The following is a 25,143-nucleotide window of genomic DNA, read 5'->3' as shown; positions in this document are numbered from 1 at the left end:
TCCAGGCAGTATGCTCTAGGTCATTCCCTAACAGACAGTCCACTGGCATGGCAGGGCTCACAGCAACTCTTAAAAGGCCTGAAACCCCTCCCCACTCAAATGGAACCTGTGCTATGGGATAGTGACCCCCCCGGTTGTCAGCCATCACAACCGGATGGAATGCATCGGGAATTATCTGCTCTGGGGACACCAGCTGACTCCTTACCATAGTCATGCTGGCACCTGTGTCCCTCAGAGCCTCCACCCCCTGACCATTGAGGGTGACCCACTGCCTATACTTAGTAGTATTGGAGGGCACGTGGACCTTAGGAACCATCTCACTGTCTCCCAGAGACACTAGGACAAGCCCGGCCCCCTCACTCCCATCATCTAGGGACAGCTCCTCCCCAAGCGCTACACTAGCCACCCCGGGGGTTTTACCTCCAGAGGCCTGTGGTGCTCTCTTGCGACACTTGGGATCCCCCTTGTAGTGTCCAAGTTCACCACACTCATAGCACCGGACAATTCTGGGCTGCTGACTTTTGTCAGGATAAGTGGGCTTCTGGTGGCCAGATTGGGGCTGGGACCCAGAACCTTTCCCTTGTGAATTATTTTGGGGGCCTTTGGAGAAATCTTTCTTTTTATCTCCCCCCTCTTTCTTCTGGTGGGAACCCTGACCACCCCTTTGGGAGTCCCCCCCAGAACCCTTGTTGGACACCCTGGTACTGACCCAGGTGTCCGCCTCCTCCGCAAGCTTCCTAGGATTGGTCAACTTGCGGTCAACCAGGTGTTGGCGCAGCTCTGGAAAACATTTCTCTAGAAGGTGCTCTCTTAAAAACAAGTTATACAATCCTTCATAGTCATGCACATTGCTGCCCCGCACCCAGCCCTCTAAAGCTTTACTAGCGTAGTCCAGGAAATCTACCCAGTTCTGTGTGGGAAGTTTGTGGCTATTCCTAAACCTCTGCCTATACCTCTCAGGGGTAAGACCGAACCTCTTAAGCAATGCTTCTTTCATAACAGAATAGTTGGTCTGGTCTTCCTTTTCTAGGCTAAGGAGTGTGTCCCTAACTTCCGGAGGTATGTACTTGTACAGACCACCCCCCCAGTGACTCTCTGGGACCCCATGGGCTCTTAGTGACACCTCATAGGCAGCTAACCACTTATCAATATTATCCCCCACCTTAAAACTGGCCATCACATCTTTAGGCATAAAGACCCTGGACTCACGTGAAGCTTCCGTAGGTATGCTGCCACCACTCTTGATGCTGTTCGTCCCTGTTTGTAGGGCTCGAATTTCCAGTTCCTTCAGGTTGAGCTCATGGGTAAGTTTCCTCTCCTCCATGGCCCACCTTTCTTTCTCACGCTCCCTTTCCAATTTGGCGAGTTCCAATTTAAACTGTCTCTCCTCTCTCCTGTCCTCCAATTCCTCTGAGGATAGGGTCCTTACTGACACACTACTGCCTGCCCTGGAAGGTACCCTTGTACCTGGTAACAAGTTGCCATTTTCCACCAAGGGCAGTAGGTCAAGTTCTCCTGTGGCCCCTTGCTCCGCTCCCTGCCCGTCCCCTTCTCCATCTCCTTCTGGGTGGGCCGTTACCCATGCCCTCAAGGCTTTCTGAAGCTCTGTCTTCTTAGCGCCTCGCTTAAAGGGCACCCCTTTCTCCTCGCAGAATTCCTTGAGTTGTGCCACTGTGTAAACTTCCAGATTGGCCAGCTCGAATTCCATCTTGCTAGGTAGGGCCTCAGACGTTTGTAGAGAAAACCAAATGGGACTTCGGCAAAAGGACTTTTAAAAATAGCAGCCAGTCAGGGAGAATTAAAAAAAAAAAATCAAAAATGCCAATTGGAGAGGGTAGACAAAAATTCAGTAGAGTCAGGTGTAGAGTTGCGGTGTACACTGCGTCGCTGCGTGGTGTTACACAAGCACAAGTCCTATCCCACCGCTCGATCACCAATGTTAGAACCGGGGTCTCTGGTTGGCAGGGGTGTGTACCCTAGTCCAAGTAGGGACCACCGCTTCCGACCTGGTAGCTTGGCGCAGAGCAGCAAAGGCGTAACTTCAGAGGCAATGTGTAAAGTATTTGTGCAACACACCCACAGTTCCCAGTGACACACGCACACAAGGAAAAGACACTACACCGGTTTTATATATAAAAATATAAATATCTTTATCTAAGAATTATGCAAGAGCAATCATCCAATAAAACGTGCCCAGTTCCCAGGCCAGATCAATAATCACGAACCATGAATGCAGTCTCCAGGTAAGATCAATCATTAGTCAAAATGCACCCAAAAGCTCATGTGTGCCAGGGGCTCCTACTGGTAAGGTCCTTCTAACAGGGTCTCTTGTGTGGGGGAAATCATACAATCAACACAGTGGAGGAATTCCCAGTCACGACACAATCCAGTAAGCCAATCTCTGGACCTTCCCGGCGCACAGTTCTCCCAAGGCAAACCAGTCCTCTCAGTGAGGCACAAAGAAGATGTTCCGGCTGTCCTGCACTTGGTGCTACTGCGGCGCTATTTATTCCAGGTTTAACTTCAGGACAGTTCTGGGCGGCCCGCTAGCAAGCTACACAGCCCCCGCATCCCGCTTCCCAGTGGAGCAGCCTCCCCAAGAGGCCTCCCGCCCAAGACAATGATAGGCGCGGGAGGCTCGGCACATACCCAGGCTTTACCTGGGAGCTGGATGGCGGCTGGCGGCAGTTCGGTTCTCCTCCGGTCCTCAGTGCAACTCTCCCTGTTCTGGCCGGCGCTGGGGAAGCCCTCGGGGCAACCACCAATCCCAGCGCGGCCCTTCTATGACGAGCAGGGAATCCCGGAGGCTCAGGGCCAATCACCGCGCGGCCTGGGGCTGACGTCGCACCAATCCCAGCGCGGCTTCTCCTGGTGCTGGGGATGACGCGCCCCGGGCTTCCGTGGCTCCTGAGCCGCGGCGGTGATTTTGGAGGGAGTTTCAAAAGGATTACCACTGTGTTTTTGCTCGGGCCCGCGGCGGTGACTTTGGCATGTAGCGCTTCTCTCCTCCCAGCGCTTTCCAGCCCAGCTAGGTTCCGGGTGTTTGCAGTGGCCTCGGGGGTAGTTCCAGTAGCGTCTTGTCTCTGGCCCGCGGCGATGATGTCAGGGGAGCACAGCGCTTCACTTCCACAGCGCTTCACAGTGCCCCAGGGAACCCGGGAGCTGGTGGCGATTTGTAGTACCGCAGCGCTTCAATTCCCGTCACAGCGCTAAGTGGCACAGTTCGGTCCCGAGCAGCGGCGGTGACTTTGGGGGTGCTAGAGATAAGGATTCCCCACCCCCTGGGCTTCAGAGGCAATCTTTAAAGGTCAAAGGGCCAGTGATGCTGGCTGCAGGCACCGAGATGCAGGGACAAGTCCTTATGAGAGTTGTTTTCCCCAAAAAGCAGTCCTTAAAACGATGGGTCCCAAGAAAGATGGTTCGCTGTAAGTTAAAAGGGATACAGTCCCAAAGAGGCAGTTCTTGTAAATATGGTGGAGACACTCTGGTGGTGTTTTCTTCACTCTCCTCTTGCAGGGCAGGATCAACAGGCAGTGAGACAGCTCAGCAGATGGGGCAGCAGTTCCTTGGAGCAGTCAGCCTCCTTCAGTCTGGCAATCCTTCCTGGCGCAGCAGTCCTTACTCCAGCAGGGATTCTTCTTAGTCCAGGGTGTAACAAAGAAGTGAGGCCAGGACCCTCCCTTATATATCTTTCAGTCTAAGGGCTAGAAAGTGGTAGAAGTCTCTGGAAGGGTCTGGGGGCAGGGGCTTCTGGAAGAGTCCAGGGAGTTCTGGTATGTTCCCTGCCTTCCCTGACCTAGCTGTCAAAGTGACGAGAGACAGGCCGTTAAGGCTACAGTGGGCAGCCCATCATAGCTCATCCCAGGGAAGAAGGTGTGAATCACCACTCCCACCTCCCAACCCAGGCAGGCTATCAGTATGCAGAGGGGAGGGGGGAGTCTGCAGAACCTAATCTAAGTGTAGGCAGGAAAAGGTCCCCTTTATAAAAGTGGGATCCCTAGCGTAGTAATGCCCAAACCCTATATATCATTGGAAAGGGTTCCCCGCCCCGAGTCCAACAAGACCAAACATGATAGACTTATCAGGTCCCTGTCAGAAGTTAGTCCATAAGGGGAGGTTCCCAATGTTAGCCTATGGAGGATTAGCCTTACTGCAGTAGCAGTGGCTTGTGGCAGATATGCCAGTCTCTCAAGGTTTTAGGTAAGAGCACCTGCACCTCAGCACTGTTTAGCAGTGGTGAGGCGCCCAGAGTCCTAAGTCCAACTAAATATAGGATAAAAATGGGAGGCAAAAAGGGCAAAAATGTAGGGGAGACCACCCTAAGGCTGACAGGTCTAACAGGAAGGTACTGTAAATTGGCTGCATGGACACGCGAGGGCAATGTATCTGCCTTTGTTTAAACAACTATCTGCATGATCAGGGGAATTACCTGAATGGGCGAAAACCTTTGTGGAGGCTTCTTGAGTTTGGAGAGTATGCTGCACCAGTCTTGAGGGATCGGTTAGAGACTTCCTCGTCACGGACTGCGAGGGAAGCCTGCCTACACACTCCCTCACTGGAAGAGCCCTTGATTATCGTGATAGTGCTGTAAAACTTCAAGAGGCCCCATAGCTATTTCCTTGGCCGCCAACCACTTGAGGGCTGGTTAGGTAGTCTGTAAATAGCTGGGTAACTACTCAGTTGCTTTTCATGGTAATTCTTGTATTTGTCCCTGAACATATTCACACTACATACCCTACGAGGAACTCTCCCTGATTTAGGAGACAATGATATGAGGATTACTGTAATACGTTTAGGAGGTGCACAGGTGCTCCAGCTCCTTACTCTGCTTCCAGACACACTCATTGCAACTAGACCATTGTGATGGCCATGACCCTGCTAACTGGAGGGCAAGTGTTTCTGAATCCCTGTTCCTTTACAGTTATGGATCTGCTCATGGTGATTTTTATGGTGCATGTGTTTGTTGCTCTAACCAAACCTCTGCATTTCATGCCCTGATGTTCTAATGTATGTTGTTTTGATTCTTACACAGTCAGGATAATGAGTACAATCCCAGGATTGCATAGTATCCACAGTATTTATGTCGCTTTGGTCTATTTTTTTACGTACAATATACACTATATATTGTTATATAATCCTGTGTGGAGTCTTTTTTGTGGTGTGTTCATTGTGTTTCTGTGTGATTGTGTTGTGCAAATGATTTACACATTGCCTCTGATGATAAGCGTGATTGCTCTGTGCCAAGATCCCAGAGGGAGAGCACAGGTTATCTTTGTTGTGTAACTTACTTGCCCTGACTAGAGTGTTGGGTTCTGCCTGGCTTAGATGCATACTCTAGCCAACCAGAAACCCAATTTCTAACAATAGCTATCTGGGTGTCTTCAGTCCTGATGCTGAGCACACTTCATCTTCTTTGCTGCTGTAGCAGAAGTGTGCTCATGCTTCACTGTTTTCTGACCATTGTATTGCATTTATAATAATATACATATGTGGGTGCTTACTTGCCCTCTATTCAGATGTGTTTTGCCTCCTGGTCATGATTAGGCTGCCAAGAAGCTGTATTCACTTGCCCACCTGCATTAAGTGCTCCTCTCCCAGGTCTTGTAGGGAGAAGAGCCGCTCTGCCACAGTTTCACTTATGGTGCATACCCAATACAGATTCTGTGGTAACTTGTTGGTTGGGGATTCTCTGGTCTGAGGGTTGTGACCCTCAGCACTCTTTCCGTTGGCGTCTCCTTTCTCTCTCTGAGCCATCAGGCCTGTGCTCTGCTTCTTTTCTGTGAAGGACAATTGCAACAGTTTTCAGCTTTAATTCTGTTGACTAACGAAATTATTGTTTCTGTGGGTTAAGCTTACCACAGAGGCTAGGATGCTTGTTTTCAATGGTTAGGTACTGAGTTTGAGGGAACATGGAGGTCTACCATTTCCTTATGATAATAGATTAGGGTTAATGTTTTTGACATTAATAAAGGCATTTTATAAAATAATTCAAGAATAAGCGGGTACATGCATCAAAATCCAAAAATAGTGATTCCTAAATTGCGAAAAATAAGGAATCGCAATTTAGAAATCGATATCCGCAATGCATGAAGCCGTTCGCAAAAAATACTAATTGCTACGCGCTAAAACCGAAAAATACTAATTGCAATTTCACTTTTTGCGAAATCACAAATAGCGAAATCGCAAAAAGTGTGTCGCATTGGAAGCATGCTGATGACATCACAACCAGGAATTCATCCAGCCCATCCTTCATTCAGTGCCCAGAGGAGGTCAGAGGAGAAGGAAGAGTTTTGGAGCTGAGCTGAAACACACCCAAGTTTGTTTCTTGCAACTTTCTGTGCCCCAGGATGGACAAAACAACATCAGGGTATAGTGCCACGCCCAGAAAGAGAAAGATGAAATTCAGTGAGAGAAAACTAGAAAATCTCATTGAGGAGGTGTCCAAAAGCTGTGACAAGCTATTTGGGAAAATGTCTCTCAAAGTGCCAGAGGCAGAAAAAAGAAGGATATGGATGCGCATAAAGAGCAAGGTGAATGCTGTGGGTGTCACACGCGGCAGCATCAATGAACTAAAAAAGCGGTGGTACGACCTGTGGAGCCATGCCAAGGAGCTAATTGCTGAAAGTCTGAAGGAGGCAAGGGGCACAGGAGGGGGGGCATCTACTGTACCCAACAACACAGCCCTGGAGGCGACAATTCAGCCTGAGGTAGTGGTTGGAGTGACCCAGCTGGACACACCCGGTGCAGCAAGTACCCCACAAGGTAAGATGCATGTAACCATGCACCTCTACGTAATGTTTAATCGTGCACATACACCCAGGCCAAACCCAGTGTACAGGTTAGACTCTAGTCCACGTTTTCTCTCATACACCCAATGCATCATGGGAGTTGTAGGCATGTCAGTCAAGTGGGCATTCTAACCCAACAATGGCAAGCAAAACACGCTAACACTGCATGGCAGTCAGTGGTTACAGTCAGTGATTTAATGTGAGCCAAGTATGCAAAATGTAACACAATAGTAAGATTAACATAAATTGACATTGCACTGTTTCACATCGCAGATGCAGCTGAGGCAGACTCTGAAGATAGTGATTGCCTACACATCTCTGAGACACCTGCTGAGACCGATGTGGAGACTTCAGTTGCCCCAGTATGCACACCACCCGCACCCACAAAACGCAGGGCCCAGATCCCTTCACTGCAGCCCATGGAATCCGAGCTGGCTTCTGCACCCACTACAGGGACCAGCCAGCCTCTTGTGACAACACCTCCTACACCACAGGCACAGCTCAAACATGGACAGCGGCGCAGTTCAAGGGCCCACATTACTGCTCATGAAGACCAGGCTCCGAATGTGTTTGGTGGCGTCGAGTCCCAGATGTTACGCGTGAAGCGCCTGCAGGGAAGACACATGGGTTCAATACAGCTGCAGATATCCAAACTTGCCAAGAACATCAGCGTACAGTGTGCGTGAGCTGACTGCAGCAGTTGTTGAGGGGACTAGGCAGACCAACTCAAGCCTACAGGAGCTCACCCAGGCGATGCTTACGGGACAAAGCACAAAGAGGAGAAGGCATCGCCAGAGCATGATGCGCATGTCAGCCAAAACAAGGGCCAATAACAAGCTCTGCAACACCACTGCTCTGATGGCACGTCACTCTGTGGCCATGCAAATCGATCTGGGCCATTACTGTGGGGATGTTGCCAGGGCTTTATGACAAGTGACCACTGCCATGGAACATACCCAGGCTGGGACTGTTGGTGGCATCAACTTGACAGGGTAGGAGGGGAGTGAGGAGGCATCCTGTCTTAGCAGCCTGTTGGTGCCAGTGACCACTGCCAGGAGGCACAGTTCGCGCAGCACAACATCTTCTGTTGCACATCAGGGTGATGTAGCCAATGCAGGCGAAAGGCATCTGGGGGTGCGTGGCAGGAGGCGCTAGCCAGGCATGTCCTCTTTTGTTTGGCCATGGTGACATAACCATGGTCAATAACATCCTAATAATTGATATCCAGTGCGTGGAATTGTTCATTTAACTTTATTCTCCAATGCAATCATGGTTATAGTTTGCACAAATCTCTGTGTGGCTACACATTGATACATGGGCTCATGTTAATAAATACTTTCATTTATGACATTTATGTGTTAGGTCTCAGTATTGCCTACCTCAGAAATAATGTTGGATGATGTCTGCGTGTCTCCTTTCTTTCAAAAAACAGGAGGGGGAGGCAGAGTAAATAGAGAAGGATTCTTACTCCACAGACTTACTTACATAAACAAAAAGAATCCAACTAAAGGTCAATGGGAAGTGTTCACCACAGTAGTGTGGGCAATGGAAAGTGTTCACCACAGTAGTGTGGGGTTGTTTGTTGTGTGTTTTGTCAGTGTCCTTTTCTTCACAGGGCTTATTAAAGCACATGGTATGGTTCCAGGTGATTGCACCTGTCTGAACTACCCGGTACATGGGTAACCATTAAATTTTTGTTCTTTTTCTTTTCTCAGGTCATGCAAATCGCATTGAACTTGAGAAATACCGCTGTAGGCACACCACAGCCTTTAGTACTATACTCATAGACTTTTAACTATTTTTCACTTTTTGTTATCAACATTAATACATTTTTTGGTAATATTAAAGAAACGTGAGTAAGGTGGGGAAGCTGTGCCCCCGTCCTGAAGAAGGGGCCCTGTCTCTGAAACATGTCGACGCACACATGAGGTACTGTCCATTAATACGGCAGATCTTACCTCGCACTGCACCTCCTTTTAATAGTACCAGCCGGGGTTAGGAATAAAATGTTTTCGATTAAACTCACAAGCCAGGTACTTTTTAATCTTTCACCACGTCCCACCACTCACATAAAATATCCCCAAACACATGCACCACATATAGTCAAAAACCAAAAAAGTGCTCCCGCGTAGTCGTAGGTGGTAGCATGCCGCATTCCGTTAGAGGGGTGCGAAGACCCATATGATGAAGCATGACACCAATGGGCCTTTTGGTGTGTGAGGGGTATTTTACAAAACACTAAGTGCTCCCACACTACTGTGGTGAACATTTCCCATTGACCTTTAGTTGGATTCTTTTTGTTTATGTATATATGCGTGTCTCCGTATATATGCGTGTCTCCTTTGCCCTTCTGCTGAGTTTGCCAAATGTGCTTGTTGGAGTTGTGTGGGCGGTGGTTGTTCCCATCAGACTCACTGTCGGACACCTCGCCTCTCCTGGTGGCAATATTGTGCAACATGGCACATGCAGCCACGATCCGGCAGCAGGTCTCTGGAGGGTACTGCAACGCTCCACCAGTTTGGTGTAGAATTCGAAAGCGGCTTTTCAGTAGTCCAAACGTGTGTTCTATCACATTCTGTGTGCTGCATTGTACCTCTGCTCATTTGGTGTGGCTGGATAGAGGTATGGTGCTGTGGCGGGGTATCAGAGACAGAGACAGAGAGGTTACCAGTTCGTTTGTGAGAAGGTTTTATTTTTGTAAACACTCTCCTTTCTCTGCTTGTAAGTCTCTCTTTTGCGAATGTGGCAGGATCCGTCTTGATTCTACGTAGAGGATCCATAATGAATGGGTTGCTGGTATAGGTGCTCAGATGACACGAGCGTCGGAAAATCCTTCGGGACAGCCGGAACCCAAAAAATAAACAAACAACAAAGGATTAGGATGGTCGTCCTCGTTCAGTTCAGTATCACAAGGACCAGGGGTGAGGAAACCAAGTGCTCTAAGTGGTCACACGGGATCGGCGAGGTGTTGTGCTCTAGTGCTCGTGATAAGATAAAGGGAGAGGGAATTAGACTGTACAGGAACTATATACAGGCGGTCAGGCAATATTTGGAGGGAACGAGTTTTAAAGGGTAGAATGTCCTTGTCTTCCAACCCAACCCGCTACTTTGCACCGTACCTGCTCCAGCCACGCTCCTCCCTTGGGAACGTGGCAGGGCGGTTTGTGATGCCGTTGGCCTCCTGGCTTCTCTGCTATGCTGTCGGTACTCCGCCTCCAATCCTCCTCGTCTGCTTCTTCCTCTCTAGTCTGGTTTCTCGTCCTTGTGTTCCACTCCCGATCTTCTTCCTCGAGGGAAACGCCGTCCGTCTTCTTCCGGGGTTCTCCTTCCTTTGACGGCCCAGACGCGGTGACGTCACTCAGGGGAGGGGTTTCGTCCTGAAGGAAACCCCAGTTAAAGGAGCCCTGTCTTTGTTCTTCCTCGGGACTCAATAAAGGCTGAATATGAGGGATCCATTCGCCCTGCTGGAAGGGGATATAAGTCGGTGAGAGAGGAACCGCCGACCACCATTCGTGTTCATTCTCTAGTTCATCAGGATATCGACCCGCCCCGTCACAGGTGTCAAGATGTAGTTCCGCACGGCCTTTGCGCTGTCACCTACAGGGTGGAAAGCAAAGGGTTAGCCACAGTTATGCATTGCCATATGTTTGATTAATGTTGCGAATAGGTATATGTGTGTACCAAGTAGATGTCCTTCGCCAAATTCACCCCTGAGCAGACGCGTGTGGATGCCACTGTGTCGGAATATGTATGAGTCATGGGTGCTTCCAGGAAATTGCGCCACAATGTCAGTTATGACATGCTTTGCATTGCACACTACTTGCACATTGATTGAGCGATATGATTTCCTGTTCCTGAAGATGTATTCATTTGCTGCTGGGGAACAAATCGGGACATACGTGCAATCTATGCAGCCGATCACATGAGGGAATTGTGCTATCCAGTTTTGTCTTATTCAAATCCTGTGGAGTTGTGGAGAAGGTGATGTGGGTGTGGATCCTTGTCATCATGGCATCAAGGAAGGTTTTGACTAAGCGTGAAAGTGAGCTTTGTGATACACCTCTAGCTACAGCTACTACCCCCTGGAAATTGGCTGAGGCAAGTAGGTGCAGGCAACATAGGACCTGTACATGTGCGGGGATAGCATGGGTGCTATGGGTCTGGCGCTGCATTAGGGGTTCCAATTCTGCTATTAGGCGCATGATCATTGCACCGTTCAGCCTGTACTTATCGTAGATTTCATCCTCTGTTTGTCCCGTCTTAAGAGTCTGGTTTTCCAAGAACTCGTTGTGACGTAGATGAACGGATGTAAGTAGCCATGCCTGTATTTGGGTAGCATGGACTATGCCTAAATAAGGACTGGATTTCTATGCCTATATAAGGGCAATGTGAATTGTACCTATATAAGGGCATGAATCAGGATATGCATACAAAACCTAAAATCGAACACCACACTATAGATACTAATGTGTGTTTAAACAGATTTCTTTGCAACGTTCATGGTCCCTTAGCAAATAAACCAGACCTGGGTGTAACATATACACTTCTATAACAGTAACCACATATAGTGTGGGTAAATGATGTCAGCAACGGCTAGTACATTCAAGCTTAATTACAGTGAAGGAGCACCTGTTCAAAATTAGTGAAGATATGGAATTTAATAATTTGCTTCTGGGTGTACATCCAGTGCAAAATAAATGATGTGTGCCCACATTAATTAATGAAGAACAAGCATACTAAGAAAAGAAAGCTGCACAAATGATTGGACGAGCAGGCATAGAAATAACGTAAACTACATTTAAACTTATTGACAATGACTTTCAAATGCTCTCAAAACAAGTGTGAACAATCAACACTATAATGTCATCTATCCTGCATCTTCTGGCAGAAGATTTAAATCTTTTACAGGAAGGGCAGGCTCGGATGTGAGCTATCACAAAATTAAATTGGGCCTTACAAATGTTGAAAGCTGGCAAAGTGCCATGGTAGCTCATAAACGAGAGTGCAGTGTTTAATCCTTATACTCTGACTTCAACAGAAAAAACTGTGGCTAAAAAGAAGCATCATACACTCTTCTAAGTATTGAGGAATGTACCCTGGTCTCTGTGGCAGAAGATTCATGTATCACTTAGATCCTACATGGAATTCTCCTTACCAATTACGGCTTTCCATTTTTATAATTGTTTAAAACACAGATCCTTGGACTGGTGTGAAAAATGTGAGTTGTGATGGTATGTCAGCTGGATATCCCTATATGTTAACTGTGAAAAAAGTAGTAAAATGTTGTGGTATCACGTTGTATCCCTCTCCACTGCGTTCTTTAAAAATATTTCATAGCCAAAGAAGGCATGATAAGTATGTACTTTTGTAAGTTGAATAAGCTTATTGTGATAGGGAGGTGCCTTTCACCTCAGCAGTAGACACGTTGACCATACAAACCAACAGCTCTGCATCTGAAATGCAAAGACTTAGGCAGGTGCAGTTTTCAACTCATTTCACTGATCTGTTGCACACCATGTTCTTTTCTTCAAACACAACAAGCAATTCAAGAACTCAAAAGCATTGGATTTGATTCATTGACTTGCTTTCATACTGTATTTGGACTTATCCTTTCATTCTTTAGTTCCTCATTCTGCAGTCCGTTTGGTGGATGTTTCTACAAACTATTAACTCATTCACTTCAATGGTACATGTGCTTTCTGTGCCTTCAACTTCCATAATTTGTAAAAGAATTAGGTCAACATTTCCAGCCGGGGAAAAGTAACAATGACCAGAGCTGGATCATTGCATTCAAAGAACTAGGCGATACCCAGATACTGTAGTATCCCATGAGCTGGTTAAGCGTAAGTCCCAATATAAGCAGCCGGTTAAACAGAAAAAGGACTCCTTTCATCAGTAGGTGGGATGAGATGCTGGAAATTGTTCTCTTCAGCGATCAAAGTTCAGGGCAAAGGTCAACAAATCCAGTGGCCAAAATAGGGGGACTCTAGAATGTAAGATTCCTGAAGGTATGTGGGCAACCTATTTGGTAAATTCATAGAGCAGCCCTTCTGTTTCATCTAGACCCAGGAACCTCTCGATAAAAAGCTCCCCCTCGATAAAAAGCTGCCCCTCACTTGGTTTTCAATAAAGGAGGTAAGAGCAGTCGTTGACAAAAAAAGCTTTCAGAGGCTGCGTGCCCTGACAGCATTCCAGCTGTAACAATTAAATTGAATAGTGATTGGTGGGCAACGGTATACTCCCTCTTGTTCAGCTGGATTGCCTCAACTGGCCTCCATCCTCCATTGTAGAAAGGGACTATAGTAAAAACCTATCTTTAAAAATAGAGAATGGCGCAGATCCCACAGATTATAGGCTGATTCGCCTTTTGGATATTTACGTTAAAGTATTCTTCAAAATTATTTTATCTAAATTGGAAGACTGGCCTTCGAATCCAAGATAATCCCAATTGAGCAGGGGGGCTTTCGGGAGGGCCATTCCACCATAGATCATTGCTTTGCACTATGGGCCATCATTCAGAAGGCTCTCGAAGTGAATCATAGGCTGTGATGTTGTTTTTTGATTTCAGGACAGCCTTTGATTTGGTGGAGAGGGACCCGCTAAGGAGAAAACTTGCTGACTGGGAGCTCCCTGTCACAATCCCACTCACCTGAAAACCAGGAACCGCAGAAATGAAGAGAGCCCCCCTCTCACCTTCAGACCAATCCTCCACACTGACTACCACAGTATGGATGATTGATCCCAAGAGGAAAGGGACGAGAAATACACCACACCTAAGGTTCTGGGAATAGGTGTGATGTTCAGAAGTGGCGTAGGCAGGATGAAGGGAACCACAGGCCCCATCTGTATGGGACCAGTGTAGAAGGAAGGAGCAGCTCAAGGCCTGGAATACAGAAATAATAGAGGGACTTTAGAAGAGAAAAAAAGAAATGGGGAGCACACAGTAATTAAAGTTGTTTCTTCAATGGAGTGAGGAGATATGGCTAAATACATTCACCACTGTTTTGATAGTGTTGAAGATTATATGTCCAAGTCCTTAAATTGATTAGTCTTCTTCAGGGGGAAAGAGCGTTCCCATAGGATGTGATGTAAAGGGAAGTTCAGGCAACCAAAGTTTTTGTTCCTTTTAATAACCTCACATGAAGGGGCGCTGTAGGCTCCTGCCTTGTGGTGGAAACGAAATGATAACAAAAGTAACTTAAGAATGGCCTTCGGCAAGGGTGTGTTTTAGCACCCCTGCTTTTTAGTTTATTTTTAGACAATCGCCCAACTTTTATATCCCAAACTTTTATATCCCAAACAAAGACCTTCCCCCTAAAGTCGGGAAATAGCATATTGCTTGTCTGCTTTATGCAGATGACCTGATATTGTTAGATTGTTAGATTGTACCCCTATTGGTCTGCAGAGAAATACATATACATACATACATACATATAGCAGAACCAGATTAAATGTAATCTAGGGAAGACCAAGGAATTGGTCTTTGGTAAAAGAACAAAAAAATTCAGCTGGCTCTTACATACCAGGAAATGGAGTCAGTTGACCCATATAAATATTTAGGTTTGACATTTAGAAGAAACTTAAAATGAGACAAACACTGGGATTGTATTAAGCAGAAGCCATTGCTGCAGGACAGCTGTTTGTCTAGATTTAATTGGAAATATGGAGGGTTGTCTCATATTCCTTTATTGAGGGCATATGAAGGAAGATACCCCTCCCTGGGCTTATTTGGCGGAGATGTCTTTTCCCTCGATTCTTTGTATGAGTGGGACTGATTAGAAGGGGCAGTTCTTAGAAGACTCTTGTCGCTTGCGCCCAGCAATATGGTCCAGGGCATAAGGAGGGAGTTCAGTCTTACCTTCTGGAATTTGTTGGCATTTACCCAGGCTTTAAGATTCTTTAATCGACTCTCGTAGGACGATGAAGTGATAAAGGTCTCCAAACTTTGCTGGGAGAAGATTCAAGGCTGTGAAAGAAGATGGGCAAGTAAAGTAAGAAATAGATTAAGTTGTATCCGGAACTTCCATTCTGATTGTGTTACAATTACATCCTGATCCCCTTTTTCAAGTAAACAGGTATTGAAAGAGTCCCTGGCAAAGGTGGCTGGAGCTCTGGAGCTGGCCTACTTGAGCCAGGAACCTTCCATCAGTTTTCCCATTTCCACTCTAGGCCAGGATACTGTTTTTCCCTACTTGACGCAGGCACCTGATCCCGGCCTGCAGAATGACATTATAACGGCAAGAGTGGAATGTAATCCAATCCATTGATCCCACTCTTGTTGGGACAGGGTCCAAGATAACAATGGTTTTTGTCCCTGCCCTCTGAATGTAAAATGCTTTTTACTGCATATATTTATGGACTGTGCTTTTTATATTTCGGGTCACAATAAGTTTTTAAGACCCTTGTTTTTTAAGTATAGAATTGTACAAATGATGAAGGCTGTAGAGTTGCTGTCAAAAATGCGTTATTTAGATGTGGAAGTATGAATTGCCCCGTTTTTACATTCTGTCAAACAGAGTTGGGGGTAATAGGTTGGGCATACAGGTTTTTAATCAATTTTACACTGGGACTATTTATGTGTTTTTCAGAATGTTTTATGGAAAATTGTCCACATAAAGGCATTTTCTACCTACCTACCTGAATTTCATTGATGCTGCGCTTCATCACGTGTATACCTCCTCCTCTATGTCAGTAACGAGAATGATGACGTCAAGTTCAGCCAGTGCTTTTCCGCAAACTATTAACACATTAACCTCAATGGCACATGTGTCTTCTGTGCCTTCAACTTCCATATTCTGAAAAAGCTTTATGTCAACATTACCAGATGGGAAAAGTAACAGTGACCAGAGCTGGATCACAGCATGAAAAGAACTGTTCCTGTTTTGGAAACTACAAGAAAAAAACGATTTTAAGGGGACAGTTTGTACCTTTTTATATTTCCAAATATGTATTTTGTACCCAGCTGCAATAATCAGAGAATAATGTTACTTGTCTGTTTTTTTACTTTGTCATTGAGTATATAAAGGTGATTGAAAGACTGATGAACACCGAACTGTCAGGCTTTATCAACAATAACACCATTCTTGATTCCTCCCAGTTTGGCTTCCAGGCCCAGCATAGTACCGAGCTGGCCCTTATTACTGCCACGGAGGAACTCAGGATGATACTTGATGGAGGGGGGAACGCAGCGCTGATCCTCCTGGACCTGTCAACAGCCTTTGATGCGGTTAATCATGGGCTGCTGCAGGAGTGTCTCACTCCCATTGGGATCAGGGGTAAAGCACGGTCTCTGCTGGGCTCTTTCCTGTCGGAACTTTCCCAGGAGGTGGCCCTGGGTAACATTGTATCAGCTCCCTTTGCGCTGCCCCGTGGAGTCCCACAGGCATTTTCTTTGAGCCCTACCCTTTTTAATTTGTATGCCACCCCTTTGGCCAGACTGGTAAGAAGCTATGGATTCACCCTGGTATCATATGCAGATGTTACTCAGACTGTTGTCTCTGTAAGCAGTCCAGCCAATCAGAAAGCCATAAGGTTCCATGATTGCCAATTGGATGTCAGATAATTGCCTAAAGCTGAAGTCAGCTAAGACCGAGGTTCTGCTGCTAGGGAATAATCCAACTTTTTGCCCAGATAGTTGGTGGACAGTCCAACTTGGCGCCCTACCTAAACCAGTGCTTAAGGCCAAAAACCTCGGAGTAATCTTTGACACCAAGTTGTCCTTTGAGGCACAAATCAATGCTACCACCTCAGCATGTTTCTTCATCCTGAAAATGCTGAGGAAAATACTTCTGGCAATACCTTTAGATTTAAGAAAGACAGTGGTAACAGTGCTTATAGCCTCAAGACTGGACTACTGTAATGCCCTCTTATCTAGCACTGCTAAGTGTAGCATTAACAAACTACAAACGGTACAGAATGCGGCAGCCAGAGTATTGCTGGGCATCCCCAAATTTGATTCAATCTCCCCCTCCCTGGCCCGACTCCATTGGCTACTTGTAGCTAAGAGGATTCAATTTAAATCCCTTTGCATTGCACATAAATCCCTTAATAACAGGGGGCCAACCCATCTGACAAACTTTTTAAAGCCCTACACACCTGCCAGAGCCCTCAGGTCCACAAACCTGGAAAATGTACTTGTTCCTAGAGTCAGCAGGACTAGATGGGGCGGTAAGAGCTTTACGGTTACTGTGGAACTCTCTTCCCATCCTTCTGAAAAAAGAGCCCAGTCTTCTCAAATTTAGGAAGGCTCTAAAAGGTGGCTGTTCTCAGCTTAACTGTACCTCAGTGTGTGCCCCGAGCAACCTATACCAAAGGCAGTGCCAAGACACCTCAAGGTATTTGTCGCGCTTTATAAATTATTCATCATCATCATATCATCTCCTATATACACATCTTTGTTTTCATTTGCCCATGTTTCAAATATTAATTATGTTTTTACCCTTTAAGTCCTGAATTCACCTCCGTGAAAGAATTACCCTCTGTAAAAGTGCACATTCTTTCCATAATGTTCAGTTCCTGCAAATGTAATATTCAAGCTTACATAAATATATTTGTGGTACTTATTCATTGAAGTTGATCATTATATGTCTAATCCTCATTACGAAATGACAGAGTATCTATAAGGTTGATAACTGTGTTTTTCATTTTGTTGTCTTTTCAAAACAACACTGTCTAATAGAGTGAAAATTGCTGAAAGGACACTATGCCATTCATATTTGAAGGTTTTTCCTTTAATAATCTTATACAAACTGTACGTATAGTGGCTAAGTGTGAGAGAGCGTCCCCATGCCACTCTACATCAGGCACAGGCACAATTGTACTAACTGAAGGCTTCTGGGAGGCAAGCAACCTTCATTTGGTATCTGCTTGGCTTGCTGTGCTTTTGACACACACACTTTGTGAGCGGAAAATACAACTTATTGTTCTGAAGAGAGGCATGTGGGTGTAAACCTGCTCTGAAACTCAGAATAGGCTTTTATTTGCTAATGTGCTAGAACAAGTATAACTCTTAGAAATAACTGAGGGTGTTAGTACAATACAATACACAGCAATAATGTTGGAGTTCTATTTGTTGTTTACACTTCTCATAAACATCTTGCTGCCTTAATGTTGATCTACTTTGTGGTTCTTTGCGGTTACCATTCAGATTATGGTTTTGGTTTATGATAAATATTTCTTAAAATTGTATATTATATTTTCTAGTGATTCATCAGTGTTATTCATTCTTGGTGTTCAACTAATTGTCCCTGTCATGTCTCATGGGACTGATTGCTACCTGGAACACATCCTATGCACACAGTGCTCAGCTGGTTTATGTATGGGTTACAGTCCATCTGGTTTTAAATTCGGCTTCGCACATTGACTGAATCCATATTGCCAGGGGCTCTAGAAGAATCTACAGAACAAAGTAAAAGGTCGGCTGTAGGGTGCCACATAGTGGTGTTGGGGAGAACTGCAGTGAAAACATCCAGATCCGGTAACTGAGTATTTTCTAAAGGAATCTGCAATTAGAAGTATCTATCAGAAAGTGCCTTTTTATAGATCACAACTTTGTAACTTTCATTCCTATGTCCTTCGCCTGGACCCTTCTCATTGTCCCCTTCCCACCCACCAATAACTCTGTTCTCACCTCTGGTAATAGGGGTTTGATCAAAATAATAGTACCCACCTTGGTGTAATTTCTTGTTCTAGAAAAGTGTGTTGATTAAGTCTACTAGTCACTGCAGGTCATATCTGCCCTCGAAGAAAGAAGCTTTTGCATGTCTTGTTCACCAAGGGGTAAGGCATTTTGGGGATTTATAATGAAAACTCAAACCTATAAGGCTGGTTGCAAAGTCTTGTTCTAATTTTGCGGATTCCTGGGTATGTTTTTCCATTCTGCTGATCCTTGCCATTGCAAAGATATCCCCAGAAACATGCCTTTATTGGCATTTTATGGTTGAAGTTCCAACCAACAAATACATTTACACAACTCCAACTTTGACTTGCTTTGTGCCATCTACTGGACAATGCAGCTCATGGCTGACTTGGGAGAGAGGGGTCTCCTGCTAACTAGTAGTCAGTAAAAGACACACAACTGATGAATGGAATGCAGAACAAATGAAAATATTCTCCCCCAGTCAAGAGATCTGGATGCCACCATGCCACCCCAGTTTAGACCCTGGACATATGCAAATCAGTCTTGACCCTGTGCCTCATGGGAACAGTCCAGTCCGAACTGCCAAGCCAGGTCCTCCCTGGACTGGCAACAAGCATCCTAGGACCGGTTTTGGGGTTTCACCCCTCTTCAGCCAGGATAGTTTAATTCCAGTTGCACAGTGAGCCCAGGACCCACGTCTGGGCCTACCGGGCGCACTTAGGGCGCGAAAGCAAAAGACACACACTTGATGGACGGAATGCAGAACAAATGAAAACATTCACCCCCAGTCAAGAGATCTGGGTTAAATCCATCATTCTTTTGCTCACCAAGCCACCCCAGTTTAGATCTACCCATATGCAAATCAGGCATGACCCAGTGCGTCATGGGAACAGTCCAATCCGACCTGCCAAGCCAGGTCCTCCCTGGACCAGAAACAAGCATCCTAAGACCGGTTTTGGGGTTTTGGGGTGTGCATGCCTGGGGATGAGCGACTGTGTATGTGTGTGAGTGAACATATGAGTCAAATAGTAGTTGGATGAAGCAGTGCGTATGAGAGCGAGACAGTGTTGTAACACAGGCCCCGGCAGTGCGGTGCGGCCCCCATGCTCCAGGGGGGCCCTCAGCACAGTATTTTGACCGGAGAGCTCCTGATTGAGTGGGGAGGAGGGCTCCCCTCAAGTTTCGGTACGCCAGTGAGACTGAGAATGTGAGACAGTATAGGTTAAGCATGCGTGAGAGAGCATGAGCATGATCTGAGTGCATAGGAGCAGGGCGTCATTGAGACTGTGAAGGAGAGTGTTTGAGACAGTGCGAGCATGTGAGTCAGACAATAAATGAGTGAGAGTGTGTGAATGAGTGAGTGGGACAGTGTGGGTGATACTATGTGAGGGAGAAATTTGTGTGACACAGTGTGTGATTGAGACAATGTTAGAGTATCATTTTATTTTTATTAACTTATTCCTCTGCTGGCCGTTATTGAACTGTTGTGCCTGTTCGTTTGCTCTGCTTTACTATATTGTCGTGCCCCCTTATTGCTGCCACCACCGCTGCCCGCTGTAAGTCTGTAGTTTCAGTTTTGTTTCCAGTTACCATTTGTTGTGCCCGGTGCCCCTCCACCCCGCTCCCTGCCGCTGCTCAGCCCAACCCCCGTCCCCTCCTGCATCTCCGCTCCTACCCTCCCCACTCGCCACCCCGCTCCCGCCTCCCAGCTGCTCCTCCCTCCCACTAGTAGCTTAGGCTGGTATCGACGAGACGGGGAGCTGTGACTCGACCTGACCTGGTCAGAGCCGGTCGCTCCACCCGCCTCGTGCCTGACCCCCGCCGCCACCGCTGAGCCTTTGGTGTGCCCCATAGCTGTTGTGCCCCTCAAGGATCTGGTCTTCTTGCGCTGCTGTGCCCCTCAAGGATCGGGTCTTGTGCATCATTTTATTTTTATTAACTTATTCCTCTGCTGGCCGTTATTGAACTGTTGTGCCTGTTCGTTTGCTCTGCTTTGCTATATTGTCATGCCCCCTTATTGCTGCCGCCACCGCTGCAAGTCTGTAGTTTCAGTTTTGTTTCCAGTTACCATTTGTTGTGCCCAGTGCCCCTCCACCCCACTCCCAACCGCTGCTCAGCCCAACCCCCGTCCCCTCCTACATATCCGCTCCTACCCTCCCCACTCGCCACCCCGCTCCCGCCTCCCAGCTGCTCCACCCTCGCTCCGCCCCCTCCACTATCCACTTATGACAGTTGCATCTGCGCGCAGCGGGCGCGCCCTATGCGTGCCGATGGCACGCCATAGGTAAGCCCGTCCGCGCCTGGACTGCGCCCAGCGCCAGACCCCTTGGCCCCCGCAAAAACCACTCCAACCGCCTAACATACGACGCCGCAACGCTCTCTGCACTCGACACCGGCCGTCTCCCCGACTGCCACCGAGCCGCCCCAGGACGCACCCATGGACCCTTCACCTGCCAATCCTGCAAATTCGGATGCATGAAAACCCACACTACATCCACAATCGCCAAACAGAGCTCCGACAACAACCACCTGAAGTGCATCCTGCTCAACACCCGCTCGGTCCACAGGCACGCCATTGAACTATGGAATCTACTAGACAACACCATGCCGGACATCGCCTTTCTTACAGAAACCTGGATGAACGCCTCATCAGCACCCGACATCGCCATAGCCATCCCGGACGGTTACAAGATCATCCGAAAGGACCGCATCAACCAGACTGGAGGAGGCATCGCCATCGTCCACAAGAAAACCATCCGCATCACGACCAGCTCCGACGACACCCTCCCAGCCGCCGAACACCTCCACTTCCAGATACACACCGACCCCAAGACCACACTTAGAGGCACCCTAATCTATAGACCACCAGGACCCCACACACAATTCAGCGAAGACATCACTGACTTCATCAGCCCACACGCCCTCCCCTCCGAGGACTACATTCTCCTAGGGGACCTCAACTTCCACCTGGAAAAGAACAACGACAGCAACACCACCACCCTTCTGGACAACCTCGCCAACCTCGGACTCAAACAACTGGTAAACACCCCCACCCACTACGCCGGACACACGCTCGACCCAATCTTCTCCTCCAGCAAACACGTCTCCTTCAATCACGTCACAGGACTCCACTGGACGGACCACAGCTGCGTCCACTTCAACTTCAGAAAGACTATGACCCACCATCACCCACAACAAGTCCCCCGCAGAAACTGGAACAAACTTACCACCGAGCAGCTCACCACATCACTAAACCAAAACCCTCCCGTCAAATCATCGGACCCAAATCAAGCAGCCATCAATCTCGCACAATGGATCACACACTGCGCTGACGAATTAGCACCCTTGAAAAAGCAACACAACAAACCAGGTAGCAAAAAAGCCTCCTGGTTCAATGACGACCTCAAGAACTCCAAAAAGAACTGCCGCACCCTCGAGAAAGCCTGGCGAAAAAACCCAACCACAAACAACATGACCGTCCTCAAGGATGCCACCAGAAAACACCACCAGATGATCCGATCCACCAAGAAATCAGCATTCAAGGATCGACTCGACAACAACGCCCACAACAGCAAGGAACTCTTCAGCATCGTCAAAGAGCTTACCAATCCAAGCGCCGACACCAACGACATCACTCCCTCTCAAGATCTGTGCGATTTTCTAGCCTCGTTCTTCCACAGAAAAATCGCTGACATACATAACACCGAACTGAAACACCCCACCGCCACCCTTTGTGCCTGTAACCCGATCAGCACCGAAGACACCATCCGCTTGATGAACTCCATTCACTCCGGATCACCAACCGACCCATGCCCCCACCACATATTCAACAAGGCCGACTCCATCATCGCACCCCATCTTCGAGATATCATCAACCGCTCCCTCAACACCGCTACCTTCCCGGAAAGCTGGAAACATGCCGAACTCAGTGCCCTCCTGAAGAAACCTACAGCAGACCCCACTGAACTCAAGAACTACCGCCCCATCTCGCTCCTCCCTTTCCCTGCCAAAGTCATAGAGAAGGCCGTCAACAGTCAGCTCGCCGCCTTCCTCGAGTCTAACGGCTCCCTCGACCCCTCACAGTCCGGCTTCCGAGCCAAACACAGCACCGAGACCGCCCTCATCGCAGCCACAGACGACATCCGAACACTACTCGACAATGGGGAAACAGCTGCCCTCATCCTCTTGGACCTCTCCGCAGCGGTTGACACGGTCTGTCATAGCACCCTTGTACAACGCCTCAGCAACGTCGGGATACAAGGAAAAGCACTATATTGGATCATATCGTTCCTCGCCGGAAGAACCCAGAGAGTCCGCCTCCCCCCTTTCAAATCAGAGGCCACCGAAGTCATCTGCGGCGTACCACAAGGATCATCGCTCAGCCCCACCCTCTTCAACGTCTACATGAGTCCACTCGCTTCCATCGCACGCCAACACAACCTCAACATCATCTCCTACGCTGACGACACACAGCTGATCGTCTCCCTCACCAAAGACCCAAACACCGCCAAAACCAACCTACACGAAGGGATGAAAGACGTAGCCGAGTGGATGAAGAACAGCCGCTTAAAACTGAATTCAGACAAGACGGAAGTCCTCATCCTAGGATCATCCTCCTCCGCATGGGACGACTCATGGTGGCCACCGGCCCTAGGCAGCGCGTCCAAACCAATGGACCATGCTCGCAACCTGGGATTCATTCTAGACTCCTCCCTCTCGATGACCAGACAAGTCAACGCCATATCATCATCATGCTTTAACATCTTACGTATGCTCAAAAAGATCTTCCGATGGATCCCCACCGAAACTAGAAAGACGGTCACCCAAGCACTCGTCACAAGCCGACTGGACTACGGAAACACCCTCTACGCCGGAACCACAGCCAAATTACAGAAAAAACTCCAACGCATTCAGAACTCCTCCGCCAGACTCATCCTAGACATACCCCGCCACAATCACATATCCGGTCACCTGAGAGACCTTCATTGGCTCCCCGTCAACAAGAGAATAACGTTCCGTCTCCTCACCCACGCACACAAAGCCCTCTACGACCTACGACCCAAATACCTCAACACGCGCCTGACCTTTTACACCCCCACCCGCCAACTACGATCGTCCAATCAAGCCCTCGCCGCGATTCCACGCATCCGAAGAACCACCATGGGAGGAAGATCTTTCTCTTACTTAGCGGCCAAAACCTAGAACTCTCTCCCCACCCACCTCCGCCTCACACAGAACCACCTCTCCTTCAGAAAACAACTCAAAACTTGGCTATTTGATAAGTAGCGAACCCCCCCCCCCCCCCCCCCTCAAGCGCCTTGAGACCCTCCGGGTGAGTAGTGCGCTATACAAATTCTGACTTGACTTGACTTGAGAGTATACCAGCATGTGCCAGTGAGTGAGCATGTCAGTACCTGTGTGTTATGCTTGTGAGCCTGCACCTGGTCCTGGTACACTGGAAGTGAGTGCTGACTTCTGGGGCCACTTCTGGGAAGATACTAATGCTGGCAAACTGGAGGTAATTCTTTGTATATGGGGTAGAGAAGGCAAAACGCTGGTGCTGGCATACTGGAGGTAATCCAAGGCATAAGGATGAACACACATTTTTTATGGAGTGGACAGCAACCATGAGAAAATGCTGGCCTTGAGATAGTGGAGGTAATGTTTGGTATATGGATCACCCATGGTATATGGACGGCACCAATGGCAAAGTACTGGCACTGGTATATTGTAATTAAATATTCATAGATGGTCCTGACACACTGTTTGTGATTATTGACATTTGATAGGCACCATTAGCACATTTAAAAAAACGCTCGATCAACTCCTCAGGAACATCAGGCTTCCTTGGCTTGGCACACCAGGATGGTACCTGAATATTTAATTAGTGACATTTCTGAGCCTAGGTTTGTTCAGCAAATATATGGGAACATTGTGCTTTAAAAGGCACTATTTGACTGCATTTTTCTTCCAAAGTCTCCTTGAAAAAGCCTTGCGTGAACTTTGATTTTGGGTCGAGGATTACGCCCACCACTTTGAAAGGTCACCAGCCACCGCTGTCTGATGTGTTTTTTTATAGCATTTCTATAACGCTTCATACCCAGCACCTTTTCCCAATTTAATTACAATAAATGGAGAAATATATAGCCATGAGTAAAAGATCGTCCAAAGAGGGCACAACGATCCTTATCACTTTAAAAAGGAAGCTAAAAACCTGACGGTCTTGAGGGAAATGCGTCAGTTCCACAAATGCCTCTCTTGCCAACACGGCTGGGCTGTGCTGAAGTATTGTAAAGAATAATTTTGATGGGTGGGGGGAATATGAGAAGCAGGCAAGATCACAATTTCCACTTCACTGGAGACCTGGGATTGGTGGAGGGACCTAAAGAGCAACAGTCTTTTGTACAGTCAAATTACAACAAAGGGAAATAAACATGCAGAAAAAGTCCAGCCCACACCGAGCAGAAGCATCTCTCATCATTAATTAATAAAGGAAGCAATAATTCCGACCATCTGTAGAAACATCACACTCTCGAGGGAAAAGTGAGAATGACCTCCAGAATGCATCTCCTTACCAAGTGACTCAGATAGTACGGCATAGTGAAAGGAGAGCGATTGAGTGGCAGGTGGGAGGAGGGAAGGAAGGAACAGGGAAAATCACAATGATCACTCTACTTGGCAGCTGGGATTTGTATGGAGATCTAAGCTGCGCCAATT

This window comes from Lissotriton helveticus, chromosome 1_1 (genome assembly GCF_964261635.1).
Source record: "Lissotriton helveticus chromosome 1_1, aLisHel1.1, whole genome shotgun sequence".
Classification (NCBI taxonomy): Eukaryota; Metazoa; Chordata; class Amphibia; order Caudata; family Salamandridae; genus Lissotriton; species Lissotriton helveticus.
The sequence above is the reverse complement of the archived record's forward strand: the minus strand, read 5'-3'. Positions refer to the sequence as shown.